The sequence below is a fragment of the Porites lutea genome, chromosome 12 (assembly GCF_958299795.1).
Source record: "Porites lutea chromosome 12, jaPorLute2.1, whole genome shotgun sequence".
Taxonomy (NCBI): Eukaryota; Metazoa; Cnidaria; class Anthozoa; order Scleractinia; family Poritidae; genus Porites; species Porites lutea.
Window position 1 is genome coordinate 17,528,541 of NC_133212.1, and position 16,277 is coordinate 17,544,817.

Sequence of the window (16,277 nt, forward strand, 5' to 3'; positions counted from 1 at the left end):
AATATAGGCTAAAATACATAGATGAAGCAATGTAGGTTAACCCACTAAATTTTTCACTCAAGCCGAACGTACTGCTCATGCTTTTGGATATTCCTACAAATGTAAAGATGTCCCTCTTTGAACCAACAACGCAGAGATTGCTCCTTTGACTTAAAAAACAATTTGTTGTGAGTGTGGAACCGAAAAAGAAAAGAACTGAACAAAATTTTGGTAATCTTCGTGGCCCTTGCTGAAGTCACAGAATTTGCCGGTGGAACTGAACGGTATTACTCTGACTTAGTTCAGAACAACAAATTCATTCAAATTTTAGTTACACGCATAGCTTTGGCTGCGCACGCAAGAAAGTTTACAAAGGTAAAGTTCTACCCAACTAGAGGCAGGAAATCTCGGACCAGGAAGCTGAATAAAGGTTTTCAATTTTGAGAAAAAAAAACTTTCTTATTTTTGACAATTCCCCGGACAGTTAAAGCTTCTTTCAGTTTTAGTGGCTAACAGTGTTGCGAGAGGCGAATCGAGAAAGTCGATCATGAAATTGCTGATACTTCCTGTTTCTTCTCGTACGTCTTGCGGTTTTTAAACATTATACGCTCTTCTCACATATGGTAATATGCCCGTCTAACCTCGTTTACGGGTAAAAATTCTTTTGAAATTCAAATACGAAAACGTCGTCTGATTAGCATTTCAAAGGACTTTTTACTCAAAAACGAGGTTAGACGGGCATATTACCATACGTGAGAAGAGCGTATTGCTGCCCCTAATTTGACAGTGCATGTCTTAACGCGGTCTTCCAGGAAAGATCATCATGCCCTTTAACATCCCTTTAGTCAGCACAAAATTATCTGAATTTTACTGCTCTTCTATTTGCCTGTGTCCCCAAGCATCTTGCCCGATTCTTTTGGTTTAAAAAAAGTATCATGAATCAGTTGCTTGTTGCTGATCGCGGTAGTAATTGATTAAAGGTAGCTCATAAAATATTTTTTGTTGCACAATTTCCAAGCGATTTCATCCCATCTGTTGCTGCTGCTTTGTTTGTCACCTTTTTCGCTTTGAGCGTTGACTAAAGAATTCTTCGCGATTTTCTGGCAAATAGGCGCTAGTGCTGGCTGCGGAATGTACTCGGAATCATTCTTCTTCCAGAGCTTGCGCTTATTTGCCACATGAAGGACGTGCAGCATTCTCTACTTCATGCAATGAAAATGCTTAAACGATGAACTATCAGGCACCAATTTCCTCAACTTAGAGATAACTCAAGCCTGACTTTCACGAACTAACCTGCGAGTTTTCGTGGTTAGACTCCGCCCGAAGTGTTTTCTTTTATGAATAAATCCAGGTAAAGATTTAAACGGTAAAATGATAATTTGATTTCCACGTTCTACGCAGTCTTCTCAACTAAATATATCGGCGCCCAGCCAATAAGCTGTGACAAGGAGGGGCTTTTTAAGGCTTTTATTGGGGATTACAGAACAAGTGATTGAGTGTGAAAACTCCCAGGTGACGTCATATTGAGAGAGGAAAGCGTTTTGTGTAAAAGAGGGTCCTGCGGTGAAAAATGGCGTTAAGTTTCATATTGCCTCACTTTTTTCTGTCTGGAGGTGAAACTTCGTTTTATGAAAAAGTTTCTACAGCAATCTACTGTATAATGTGCCAATACACTGATGATTTATATCTATATTTAGCTGGTGTTCTATGTAAGGTAAAAGGAAGTAGCCGTTTAATAAATGGTGACAACTTTGTCACACGTGGTAGTCTTAATCACGAGTTTTAGAAACCTGAGAAATAATGTTCTTAACTTTCCTGTGACTCTCAGACGTGTCTCATGATTAGTCTAATAATCTGTCTTGGCCTTGGGGGCTAAGAGACCACGGGAAAGATTCTATTCAATGTAGGGTTCACGATTTCTGTAATAAATAAATTTGAAATGTTGAGGATAGTTCAGATCTGTCTAAGGATTAATGGAATCTCTGGCGCTTAGTTGTCTTTTTGGTAGTGTTTTCCATAGTTCTTTGTCGACGAAAAATTACTTGTTTCCTGGTGCTTACTTAAGAACTGTTAGAATTGCGAAAGTGGCCGGGAATTATAAGTCCTGATACCACTCTTTCCGACGCGCACGGCAAGAATACTTCAGTTTGAACCCATTTTCTGGACAGCAATTAAACCAAATGGGTTACTAGGCCTTTCACAAACGTTTTTTGTGACCTGGTAAATAACTTTGCTTCCGTCCCTGTAACAAATTTTATTATTGTACAGCCTTTTGGTTTGGTTCCAACATTAAAAGCAAAATTTTGTTAAAACAGCCAATGTGCATATGACGTGATGAAATGAACAGGCCTTTTTATTGTTTTTTCTCATTATAAGTAATCCATGTTTTATAATCACTGTTATCATTTACGTCATATCCCATATCACGTAGTTCTATCGACGGTCATGAATTCAAGAAATTAATAGTGCAGCTACATGTACAGGCAAAATGTCGTGAAATACTGAATAAAACTGACTTAGTTTTGCGTTAGTTCTTTCTCTCTGGTTTTCTCCATTGAGGACTGAAATATTAACTAAAAAATATGGAAGAATCGTGATGAAAATGAACCTTTCGTAAGCCTCTACGGGGAGTTCCGAGCGGACTTAAGCAAAGAGACAACCTACAGTAAAGATTTTAAAAGTGTCTCACCAAAATGTTGGCTGTAAAACATAAATCATCCTTCACCATCGTTTGCAATCACATCCGATCATTCAGCAGACAAAAAATACAAATTGATCGCATTTACTGCTGTGACAACTGACATGATTCACGAAGTTGTTAAGAGCGTTGAAATGGCTTAATTAACAGTTGGTATTAAGTTCAATTGAATTGACCACCGTACGTATGAAATGACGTTTCTTTCATTTTTGACAAAATTAGTACCCGGCGGGACATCTCACAGAAGTCGTTTATTCCGACCTATAGTTATAAACCTGAAGCGCTTAACGATTGACGTTGATCACAGTTGAATCCCTCCACAACAGGCCACCTCGGGGGCAGAGTTTTTGCGAATAACCTTTTCGCGGGAACTATTTTGTTGTGGATTGTAGAAAGAAAAAAAAAACAAAAGAAAAGAAGAGAAATGAAAAGAAAGAGAGAAAGAAAGAGAAAAAGCCTCAAAGCTCGCAAAAAATAAAACCGGCGATAATTGCATGTCTTTTGGTAATATAGAGAATGAGCTGGCACGGTTGGCGCTCAAGTCGTCCCATAGCCGAGCTCTAAAATGATGAGCGTATGATTACCGGGAAGTATTTCCTTAAATTGCACAAGATTCAGTCAATTAATTCCTTCACGAATATCAACCTTAAAGAGTTCTGTCCAAGGTACATTAGCAAACCGAAAGCCCCGAAAGGAAGAACTATCTGTTATCGCAAAAAAACTTTGTAGTCCTTTGAGATGCACAATTTCCTGCTCAGCCAGATTTGTTGTCGAGATGAAAGAAGATAACGATGTCAACTACAACGTAGCCTGAGTATCAGGGAAATGCAAAACGCGTGTAGTTTTGCACACCATTCGGCAAGGTCCCACAACTAACTTGACAAGGAATAGTCAGCCACATGTTAGACTGCAAACAGTCGGTTTTTTCCCAAAATCGGTTTAGCGTAGCGTAAAAATAAGAGTCTCAACCGCTCGAAGCGCGCGAGCCTTGCACACCGTTAGCGTCTCTCCCCAGTCTCCCTCTCTGTTTTCAGCTTAGTTCCAGACCTTTCGTTTGACTGTTCGCGCGTACTTGAATACGCAAAAATACGGACTGTTTTGCAGTCCTGCCACATATTGTTGCTAGGGCTATGTGACTTAAAATGGTAACGTGAAGAAATGTCAGTAGAATTATAAAAAAGAGCGAAAAAAGAGACACCAAGGAGGGGGGGGGGGGGGGGGCAGTAATGATATCTAAGCAGCTACCAGGCCACCTATATCCTTTCATGATATGCTTGAAGCCTGAAAAAAGGTACCCCTTTCGAGCGGAGCCTCCCCATATAGGCCATTATGGTGAGTACAACCCCCCCCCCCCCTCCTCCTGGGCCACCAGAAGGAATTCGTTGGAGTGATTACGCCCCGAAAAGGCGTTGACACTTTGGGATGATACTTCTTTTTCCCAATGGCACGTACTGAAATACTGCTTTTAATAAATGTTTAGTTTAAATGTTGCCTCTGTCTCTCTTCCTCTCTTATTTTTTCCAAGAAAGGAATTCCACCATGAAACGGCAGCTTACAGGCTGTCCCAAGGCTAGCTAAGCCATTTATTTCGAGTGCTAACCGCACGTACTACGCTTCAACAAGTTTAAATCCGTTCAGAAATATTTTTTATGATTTTGTATTATTTAGAATTCAATGAGCTAATGCGTTCGGCCTGAAACTCCCTACAGCGCAGAAAATCGGACACGTCTAGCACTAGAAAATGGAAATAAATATTCGAATTATATTTAGTTTGAAAGTCTTTATAAATCAAATGAAAAAGTGTTATCTCGTGGAAAGGAATTATGCTAGAAGTGTTTCAACATTTTGCCTTGAAGGCTCTTAATCTAACCATAATTTTGTTATCTTGCAAGTGTGTACGATTTTTAAAATTAAGCTTGAGAGAAACTTCTTGAACCACTTTCCTTGCAGCGTTTTGTGCCCAAGAAATATGTTTCATTCATTATTCATGTGAATAAAACTGTAGGGAGTGATCAGATCCGGACGCAGCTTCTTTAATAAACCCGCTGCACGTTTTTAAGTTCCCAAATAACGCTAGCTTAGTATAATGTTACCTTCTTCAACTTGTTTTCCGTTGTTTTTCGGGAAGAAATAATCTAAAGTTTGCCTGTTGTTCAGTATTCGTCCTTTAGCCTAGGGAAAGTGAAGGAGACCCCAAGACGACGTGATGGAGTTACCTGTCCCCTTGTGCGAACATCAACTTAAAAGTTAAGGTTGTTTACGTAGGAGGAAAACGATGATTTAAATATGACCGATATGACCAAAAAAAGACCATTTATTAATCTACGTGATATAATTGTCTAGTATCAATTACAAGCACTATGAACCGGCGGCACGCTTTCATGTACCAGACGCATGGAAATCATATTTTGCGTTTATACTATTATTTTTTGAATCTATTTTTATTTTTCCATAACCGCACCCCACGAATGCTCACAAACACGTCTAAGGTCTAGTCAGAAATAGCATCTGTATTGGAGAACCCTTTTAGGAAATACCTACCCCAGCAGGGAGGCCAAAAATCATATCTTTTACAACGGCACCTTCTGGCTTGAACACTATGAAAATAAGTATAAAACACTGCTATCATTCCCTATCATTCTAGTCCGAGCAATAGGCTTGTCCAGAGCAAAAAGGTGGAAAAGTAAAGAAAGCTGCAACAGAACAAATCGTCCTTCTGCCTTCACAATTCAGTGGTGTGTACTTGCGCTCATGGAACGCACTAATCCCATTTGTACTTCAGTATTTTTGCAGTTGTTTTTTATTATCTAAATTTAATTTTTGAAGACGACATTACGCAGTTAAAATGACAACCTTGGGAGAAAATATAGATATCAAACGGCATTTTAAGACCACATTGAGCTGCATAAACAGGAGCCCATGGAACTCAAGGGCTCCTCAGTGGCTTACACCTCAAAGTCTGGCCGATGCTATCGACAGTCATCGTAATAATTAAGTTTGTTTGATGGTCTTTGATCAATGGAGGTTGCTTACTGACGCGCTAGTCTCTCTTTTGAAAACAGTGGCAGTACTCAGCGCTCTCAAGTGTCGGAGGATAATCGAAACAGAGAAAAAAAATGACCGATGTAGACCTGAACACCGTCGTCGCAAAAGAAAGAGCTGCTATTGCAGCTGCTTCACTGAAAACTATTGGTATAACCTTCCCCAAGTGAGACCCTCAAGTGTTCTTTCATTATTTTTCCCAAGTGGTATTTTGCTCGAATCAAAACAACTGCAGGAGAGCAAAAAACAGAACAGGTCTTACTGGTTTTCCGAAAGCACATCCCAGTTAGGCCAAAACAGCGGGTGATGATGACCTCTTTGCAAATTTTGTTTGCTGCCTTTGTCAGCTCATGATAAGTGGCACATTTCACCTTTCGCTGTGTTAACTCTAAGCGGAAATTTAAACCATTTAATATGTTGTTTTTGTACGGCAAGCATCACGCAAAATGGCATTTTTTTCTTCAATAAATAAGTTGTTTCGCTACTCCTATTTTGACCGGTTGTACGCTCTCTAATAGGGTGTGGGTTTGTGGGTGGGGATTTCGAGTCGGAGCTCCAAAATACCGCTAAGACTATCAGCACGGTGAAATACAATCTTGGCCAAAATAAATGGAAAATTTAGACCCCTCCCCCCTTCAAATCAAGGATAGGAAAATGGCATGTTTTGGCTTTCGCAGGGCTTCATCCTTGAATTTTTTTTGGTGGGAGTGGTGGGGGGAGGGGGGGATGGGAATTTGTTGCTCCATGGTCTTTTACCTAGCAGAGAAGGCGGCTGCTTTCTTCGAGTTGGGATCACGCAGTTGCATATGCTGTATTTTCCCTTGTTTTCTAGTGTATGGTTATGTATGATAATGAGTTTGCGACAAAAGAAAGTAAATCCATTACCAAGAATTAAATTCAACGACATCTAGGGTTTTTCTATAGACCACAACATTTACACCATCTCAGACGGGAAATTTTCTTAGCGTAAAAGAACCCCTTCACAGACCTGGAAGGTAATAAATGTCAGAATCCCAGTAATTTCTTTTTGCTTGTGCAAATTCCTGTCATTCTGGGCGTTTTCCTTTGACCAATCAGCAAGTACTGGCTACCAGGCTGGCGCAATGTTTGTTGATGGCAAATGGCGGGCATCTTGGGTGCGTGTCTCGGACTGCTTGATTCTGATTTCCTTTGCTTTCCCTGGACAACAAGGAAGGACCTTCAACAGTATTGGGGGTAAGAAACCTAATAATGTATTGATTTTTTATTTAGGTACAAAGAACAAAGTATAACATTTCCTTTTTTTATTTGTTTGTTTCGTCATGTTTCGTGTATGAACACGATGTCATCTGATGATACTTTTAGAACACTTTATGTTCGTTTAAATATTAAATTCTCTATCCCTCGCACACGTCTAAAAAGTGCGTGTTTAACTGAAAATCTTCGGTTCCTAGCATTGTCCTTGCTGTACGAACTAGATAAATTATTTTTTGTAAATATTGCCTTTTCTATTAGTAACTAAATTCAGCATAATCATGTTACATTAATATTAAAACACTGTCAATGAAAACTTCCGGTTCCCACCTTAGTCACTAAGCCAACTAAGTGATATGTTTAAATAATCAATTGTATTTGGACTTTCTTTGCGAAGAATGCTTTTGCATCTGAATAAGATGCCTTTTACCGGCCAGAGTGATCGGAGATAACATTTTGTCCGACGAAACGTTCATCTAGGTGTATTGTCCACTATTCTTTTTCTTCCCTCATACTTGAGGCAATTCGTTTGTATAAATAAGTGTCACGAAATTGACTTTGTCACAGTCTGTTGTATGTGTTGCCAGTTCTTTCATTCCACAGAACCTTTTGTCTTTTTCGCAAAATCCTTTCATGATAAAGCTGTAAACTCTCTTAACATTGTTTCACTGTAACAAAGCTATTATTTTTCAATTGTGTGGTTGTTTGTGAAGAGGCAGTGGCAGTAACACAGAAGAGGTTACACTTGTCACGCAACACATTCGTCACGTAGCTACTGCTTCTTGAGAATAAAGGCTCTCAATGCTGCTACTAACGCTATGAATCTTGACGTATCTGGCTCCTTTATCAAAACTTTTCCTCATATTCCAGTTATTCTTTGTTTCTCTGCAAGATATTACTAACAGCAGGAAAGACAAAATGCTTGTTGATGCAAAAAGACCTGCTAATATGACAAGATATAAACGTGGGTAAATGGTTTGACATGTGACAGCATTGACAGGAACTTCGCATTCTTTTCCATTGCACTCCTGCTTACATTGCCTGGCATTGCATGTGAATGAGCATGCACCAGAGAGACACCGCTGACTGCAGTAATCAACGTCACTTGTACACTCCATGTGGCAATTGTGGCATTTTTGATGGCAAACGCCAGATGAGCACGTGACAGTCTTGCATTCGGGGCCATGACAGGCTTGATTGCAGATTGCGAATTTCAAATCCCCATATACAGCGTCACATTTGCATGATGCATCAGCACAACGCTGGATGCAAGTATTTGAAACCAATGCGTTGCATCTCTCATTTGTGGATGTTACAACTCTAGCTATCAATAGAACTTCAGTGATGATTCCGATAACGAAACAATGCATCTTTATTTCTGCGGAGATCAATAGAAATATGAATTAAATAACAGTTCTCAAAACTGAGCTGGGATTTCCCTTTAAAATGCCATCAAATCAATTTAATGAAGAGAAAGGAGAAGCTCATCAAGGAGGTGGAAATCTTGTAACAGTAGCCAACTCAGAGACCGCGTTTTTCCCCATGAGGTCACTAGTGGGAGTAGTATGAAAAAGGAAATAATCCCCAGGAAAAAATCCCTAGGAAAAAATCCCTAAGGAAAAAATCCCTGGGAAAAAATCTCTAGGAAACACAGAAACTAAGTATGCAAATTAAGAGTTCTAAAACACTTGCTTCTTTTAAGAACCAGGTGAAAAAGAGGACACTGAGAACCTCCTAAGAACTGTCACCTGTGTAACTCTTAGAATAAGGAGGCTGGCAGGGTTTCCGAGTTTAGGTAGTTAGGTATCCACAATTAGTTTACACTGTGTGTAAGCTAGGCATTTTGACACGTCAATAAAGTCTTTATGTCCTATCTACAATTAATTCACTCTAAAAAAAACTGTTTCGTTAAAACACTATTTACAATTCCTTTTGTTAAAAAAAACTTTTAGTTTTGATTAGAAAAAAAAAATTCATTTCATTAAACAAAAATTACTCAAATTAAAAACATTTCATTTCAATTAAGACAATTCATTTTGATTAAAAAAAGAAGAAACTATTTTCAAGGTCAATTGCATTCTTACTATGACAATCACTAGAAAAAAAAATCATTAAAAAGGGGGAAAATTAAATAGCGTTCACAATCTGTTAAAGTATAAAGTCTTTATGTTGTTATTATTATTATTATTGTTATTATTATTTATATTTATTTTTTATTATTATTTTATTATTATTGTTATGATTATTCTACCAGCAGAAGTGAAATGTACATATTGTTTAGAGAACAGGCCTCATTCCCCAAAATTTTCAATCAGATAAGAAAAGGGCGGAAAGGTGGAAGAACATCTCACAGACTATTGTTTGAAACGCCCAAACTACCTAATCCCGTTAGACTTTAGTGCGCACCCGCAGTTGCCAATCTTTCCTTGCTTTCAGCCCCACTCCCACAAGTTCTTACAGAGACCCATGCGGTATAAATCAAATGTAATCAGGATTTACTAGTTTTATGCTGGTTTCCAAGCTGACAGTTCAAAAAATGGCAAAAGAACAAAACAGAGCAACAACAACGAAAATCCTGAATTAATGGGGGCACGTAGCGTCCCTGCCACTAACATTTTTATCAACATCTACAAAATTATTTTGTATCGGAGACACAATTTTTTTCAACGGTCACTCTACTAAACTGTTTTTTTTTATAGGAGACAATAAAGAAGTTCTGTTCGTATCCAATATGTTCTTCTGTCCCTACGTCTGTCAGACATGTTCATGAACATTATGTTTCCCAGCCTTTTCAACGGCGTTGCTTCATTCATCTTGTTTTATTTTACAAGAAACTATAAGCTTAAAGACCCCGAGTTGCCATGAACGCCTTTGGATGAATCTACCCGAGATTTGAGCGTTTTTCTGAGACTGCCGGGTAAGGCTAGCTAGGAACTTAACACTTTCAAAAAAATTCTTTCAGAGGCAAATGACAAAAATTAAATGCTATTAAGTGGTAGCACTGATGTCGCTGAAAACTTGGTCTTGTAAAACTGTTTGACTGAAGTTTCCTCAGTTGGACATTATTTTTTCTCTAACTCGGCGCACAATGGGCAACCAAGACACTATCATAACAAGTCTTTTATACCAACCTTAGCTTTGACTTGATAAAATGTTGTTTAAGAGTTTAGCTTCTTCTGCTAACAGCTTTCCAATTTATAACTGACCCGATGCGTGTATTTTGCGAATGGGGTAGTCAGAAATGGGCGTTGTGAAGTCCTTCCGATTTGACTGAGCTAACAAAAGTGATGATCTGACCTTTTACACCGGGTTCGAAATGAGGATGTTTCAAACCGCAGACGAATTCCAGAAGGCACGTCCTCATTCGATCCCGAACGAGAGTTGAGCTTTACCGACATCGAATTCTGCTCTACGGTTTCTTGGGTTTGTAAAACTGTTCAATGAGTCTCTAAATAAAAATAACGCTGTAATTGGCGTTTCTGCAGAAATATTATTGACGCCTGACGTTCATTTTTACACGTTGTTCTGAGACTCAAATGACATTAAAAAAAAAAAAATGAAAAGAAATATAATATGAAATCGTATGTTATTACTAACGACCTAAATAGTTCTCGTGACTGATTCGAAAACAAAGTTATTTTTAACCTTGCGCAAACAACGGCTGGAAGTTCACTAATTGCATTAATAAAGTCACGTTTCAAGGTACAAAAAAAAAAGTAAAAAGGAAGAATCTTCTACTGTCTTTTCAAAATTAAAAAGGGAATAAGTCTCCAGTAATTTCGAAGGTTTTCCGCGATCCCGTGAAGTATGTCTTGACCTAGTCGTGACACAAATCATACAAGCTAGTCTACTTTTTCTATAGTAGCCGGTAAAATCTAGCAAGTTATCGTTCTTTCTCTCATCAGCAGTTTCTTTGTGAGTATATCTTCGTTTTCTCCTTCCCGGCATCTATGGTTTTAGTTTATCTGTTAACCTCGAGGAGTCTGTCTAGATACCTAACATTGTGAACCACGTGGGCGAGAAGATCGAACCTCAAGGTTAAAGCAGCAGTGGAAAACTTGTATCCTGTAGTTTTAGTTTGACCCTGCCCTACTGGGCCTTGTTTTCTTTAAATAAACTAAGCAAAAATGCACTAAAATAGAAGGAATATACGCTCTCTGTAATGAATATGGGCAACCCTATAAAGCTTTGGTCGAGTTAATCTCGTATTTCGTCGGTTTTACCTACGTATTTTGCAATGTACTGCTCAGTGACCACAAAGTTCATCAGAGTCGTTAATGTTTTTGACGTTATCTTGTGGATCGAGATAAACAGACTTATACTTTAATCATTTAAAAGAACTTAGCATTTTTATACCCGTACACAGGATAGAAAAAATGCCAATATAATGTCGCAGACAGGAGTTAAACCAAATTAGTGAAGATCAACTCCGAGAGTTGGTCGAGGAAAATTTAGTTTCAGCTTGCTGTGTCACAAACAACTCGTGACCCGTGAAAACTAAGCACTTCCCAAAAGTTGATTTTGCGATTGACGTTTTGGGGCAATTTGATGCTTATCTGTCCAATGAATTCGATAACTCGATCAACATTGTGTCTGGTGCGGCAGATTCAGCAGAATATTAGCTCCTGGAATTTCTATGACACTTGCGACAAGAATTATTACACGTATTTTTAATTCCGTGTCTTTCAACGCCTTAGTCTCTGTCTTACTTCCTTCATATTTAAGTGATTCATCTGGTATTTTCTCTTTGAACTTTTGAAAAACATGTTTAAGATAACGCCAAAAATTCTTAATTATTTTTTAGACAAGGAGGTTTGTTTTGCAGCTGCATGATCAAATTAATCCTCTCTTTTCTAAATCCTATAAATGAGACTGAAATGGCTGGGCTTCTATTGGGGTTAAGCTGTTTGTGAAGTTTGTTGAAAGTGGTTTCAAGTGATATCCTGTTTTTCACTTTTTTCCCCTATCATGACGATATACATGCACACTGAAAAAGTAACCACGGAAACGAGTATTTTATGTGGGATGGGCTAGTAAATGGAGAGGCCCCCCAGGGGTTTCCACGTATAATGTCATCTTTGCTTTTCTTCTTTTTTCAACCGAAATATCCGGTAGTCCAACGACACCTAATAGGCCCTCAATGGAGATCATGACGGCTGAGGGCTTGGAGTTTCTTATAGCTCTTATGCTTATTTACGTCAAAAGAGCCAATTTCACCACCAGGCTTCCTTTGTGGACGAAATTCTTTGCATTTCCTCCCCCCGGGGGGTGCTCAACAAAGTTCTATACCTGGAGGTTCCGTCCCAAGGTCCAACCCCTTACTCTTTTATATACCATTTTTGACAGAAAAAGGTGCCCCTTTCGTATACCTTCCAAACAAAGCAAATTATACCCCTTAGTTCAGAACTTTGCATCCCTTGTGAAAGTCATCAAATGTTATTGGGGGGGGGGGGGGGGGTCAATTCAGTGAAGTTACATTCAAAGTGGGGGTCGGCTAAATTACACCTTGTTTAGCCCCAAATCCTCTACCCCCCTCCCCCCAGGTGATAAATAATGACCGGTCCCTTATTTCATTATTGGGAGTACCCCGCCGGAGGGGGAGGGGGGGGTATTTGTCTCCTTTGTACTCGCTTCGGTACATTCACTTTAACTCTGGGCAGTTCATTTATGTAAAACTAATGATCGCAAATTGTCAATTTCAAAACCATGCCCGGTGGTGAATTTTGCACCGCTGATTTATAAATAACGGCTATTAATTGACACCATCAGTTAAGTCTCGAACAGATTTTTATCAAATACACGGATTTGTTTGACGTCTTGTCTGGTGAAAAATGTTTAGAACCTTAGTTGCTTGAGTTGTATACATCCCCTCCCAACCATCGGTGTAAGCTTCGGGAAGACAAATTGTTAACATTTCTTGTTCTGATACCGGCATTAATGTTGTTGATTGATTTGTTTGTTAAGAATCTCACGTGTCCATACTTTTTTGATATAAAACAATAGTTAATTCATACGCAGATTATTTGACCCGGGTTTCTTGGCTACTCAAAAGCAGGAGCCCGGTCAAAGGGGTTACATTTTCTAGATTGTACACTACCAAAACAGTTAGAGGTTGTTCTAACCAGCACCGCTGGGCTTCAGAACTGAAATCTTTCGAACAAAGGCACTCTTGACCTATCCCAAACCTGAGCTTCTTCCGCAAGCGAGCCCTTCCAAAACTACGGAGAAAGCGACTTGAATTCACTCCCCATAGAAAAAAAGATGCACGTTGAGGTTCTTTCAATTTGGAAAAAATCCTGAATGCGAAGTATTGTAAACAAAGTCAGGCTTTGTGTAAGGAAATACCTGATGTATCTTGAGAATTCTGACAAAAAGAAAAGAAATGGGAAAGAAGGAACTTACGCGCTCGAGGGGGGCAGGAGGAAGGGCTTTCTTGCGCGTGCGTTTAATTTCTTACCTTGCCCACAGCTGGCCATAACAGGAAAAGTACTTTGTATCAAATGTTTGTGTAGCTTGGTTACCTGAACATAAGAAGCCCCTCGAAGTATGTCATCGAGTGTTTGCGAATCCCGTGTTGTGTGAAAGAAAAAATGTTTATGCTTCGTAAAATACTTACTCTCAGCGGTAGTTTCTCTCTTATCTTAACGATTGCTGTGTTCAGGCTAAGTATCTGTTCCTTCCTGTATTAGAATGAAACAAAACGATTAGAGTTTGATTGAGCTTCACTTGCTTATGTTTTTAAAACTCAGAAGACAAAATCAAGTTACGTTAAAGTCTGCTAGAGTTTCTGCCACGGGACTGTGAATAGAACCTCCTTCTTTGTGTGAAAAACGTAGGGTAAAGAGCACCAAAGCTCAGTTGAATAGTAACAGATTTTACATGTCTCAGCAAGTTGTGTAGTTATCAATGCACATGTCACGACTCGCGGATTGATTCTGGGCTTGAACCATAGCAGTGGACTGCAAAAACGTTTTCTTCTTGGCAACAATTGCTCGCTAGCTCACATAAACTTGTAACTTGACCGGATGTTAGCTCTACCGTACCGAGAGAATAAACCCAAGTCGGAAATTTTCGGTTATCTATGTTGAGTCATAAACTTAAGCTACATGTAAATGCATTCGCTGCGGCCCTTATAAATCAAAGTCTTTGGAACTAGTTTGCTATGACTCACCTTGCACTTCTCCGTAGTATATTCTCATTTATAGGGCAAAGTCTCCCTAATACCGCTTTAATATCTTAGCAGATTGAGGCCAAACTAAACAGTAAAAACAGGGCAAATAAGTCCTTTTTAGGAAAGAGAGGTGGGTTTGGGGGCGGGGAGGGGTTTTTCCCTTGATATTGACGCTGTCAGTTGTCAACTCACAGTTCCTTGAGTTTCTGTCTGTGTTAAGGTCAAACTTGAAGCGAAAAAAAAAATAAAACAGTAAAACTTCTCCTATTTTGCTGTGAAAGAGAACTCGCACATGTCTGAAAGGTGCCGCACGCTACATTATTTTTCTGTAACTTTGGCCTTTGATACTTGTACTATGCCTCATCCCATACAGCTTCCTTTTCTAAGCTAATCGGCTTTTATATTCCTCTTGAGGGAGGCCGGTTCAAAATTCCCGTTTTCAGTCTTCATTTTGCAACGGGAGTTTTTTTGATTATTTTTCACGGACAACAGTATTTACCCTTCCTTGAAGACCTTGCAAGGCAAGGCATATAAAAGAACTGCATTTTGTCACGTTCAGAAGCTTGTCTCATGCGGCGAAATAATGATTAGAATGAAATAACTGTCGTTTATTTATTTATTTTTTGATGTCTTAATCCCTTTGCTCCAAGATCGAACTAATTGAGCTTACGTGCGATCATGCCGACTATTTTCTCCAAACTTTCTTTTATGTTTTTGCAGAACTGTGTGATATTACAGATGTTTCGGAAAAGCGCGCATAGAATAAGAAAAAAAATATATCTAGATTTAACTTTTCTATTTATTATAAATCATTAAAATTATCCAATAAGCGAACGTTCGGATTCTCCTACAATTTTCTCCCACTCTACGAAGCAGTTGTTAAAGCGGGGTTTGTTTATTACCTCTCAAACGCTGTAATTTAAATTGTGCCTTGAAAATAGGCTTTAAAGCAACTTCCACAACCGCTAAGTTTTTAAATCTTCCACTCGACTCATCAGCGTCTCATCGCTGGCACTCGGCCACGATTGTTTCATAACCTTGGCCAAGGTGGACGTGTAAGAAAATACCATCTTTTGTTTGACCCCATCTATTCAATCTTTGTTTTGTTTAGTTTCAATCCAGTACACGTACGGAAATTGGTCAGAGTTTAGAGTTTTTATCTAGTTGAACCTGTCAGTGATTGACTGTCAGGTCCTGGTGATAGATATGGGAGGTGAGGGGTGCGGAAGAAGGGGGGGGGGGGGCTTACTGGTTTGGGGGGAGAGGGTTTAGTGTAAGATATCACTTAGCCACGTCACTTTATTTTCTATCCTTTTAAAAAGCTTAAACGTCTCTTCGCATCATTAAATTCCAAAAATAATGGACGTACAGTTTTTGTTATTTAAGAGTATATGTAGGCGTTTAAACTGTTTCCTGTCAGAAGCCCATCAATCGACTGTTCCTGTTGTCTGTTGCTGTGGATAGCAAGCATGGACATGGATTGAAACTTGCTGGACCAACGTTGCAAGTTTTACTGATGCTATGCCTGTAAAAATCACTAACAGTTATTATGGTTAGAGCTCCCTGATGGAAATCATGTTTTATTATCTTCTTCATAACTCTTCAGCAGAATTTTGTGAGCGGGTAAACGCCCTAAGTAATGACTCACTCAGCACAGAATTGTCCTAAAGCAGCAGTATCCTCGTGCGTGACAGAGCCCCTTTAAGTCGTATCTTATATCACCCTGTAAGGGATTATATGGGGACTATGTGCTCCCGAGGTTCTGGGATGATGACCCTTGATAAAAGTAACTACAGGAAGACTAGAATTGCCAAATCTTGCGGTGACTTCTTATCCGAGTGCTACTCTTAATCAGATCCGGAAATCAGAGTCACGTGGTCTGAGGGGACACGTACAATTTGCAGAAGAATTCCACGTAGTAAATTGTCCGAAAAAAAGTAGGTCTGGTGTCTTTTAGCACTGATAGTTTGCCAATTGTGTGACTGTTTAAAAACGTAAAAGTTCATGCAGTTATGAACGCAAACGTGCAAAAGAATATGTCACCGTGATAAGGAATCTCTTGAGCATGCAGATAGTGTACTTTATCCTCTCTTATCCATAGTATGATTGTGCATATAATTAGTTCTGCCACGTTGACACTCGAGAGATGTACTT

At 39.1% G+C, this 16,277-nt stretch overlaps 1 long non-coding RNA gene across 1 annotated transcript; it reads right to left on the reverse strand.

Annotated features, from left to right (window-relative positions):
• Positions 1-6,928: 6,928 nt before the first annotated feature.
• LOC140953971 (uncharacterized) lies at positions 6,929-10,594 on the reverse strand. Its single transcript, XR_012167474.1, has 2 exons — positions 10,084-10,594; positions 6,929-8,330 (listed from the first exon to the last, which is right to left on the reverse strand). It is a non-coding gene; the product is annotated as an uncharacterized lncRNA (long non-coding RNA).
• Between the last annotated feature and the right edge of the window lie 5,683 nt (positions 10,595-16,277).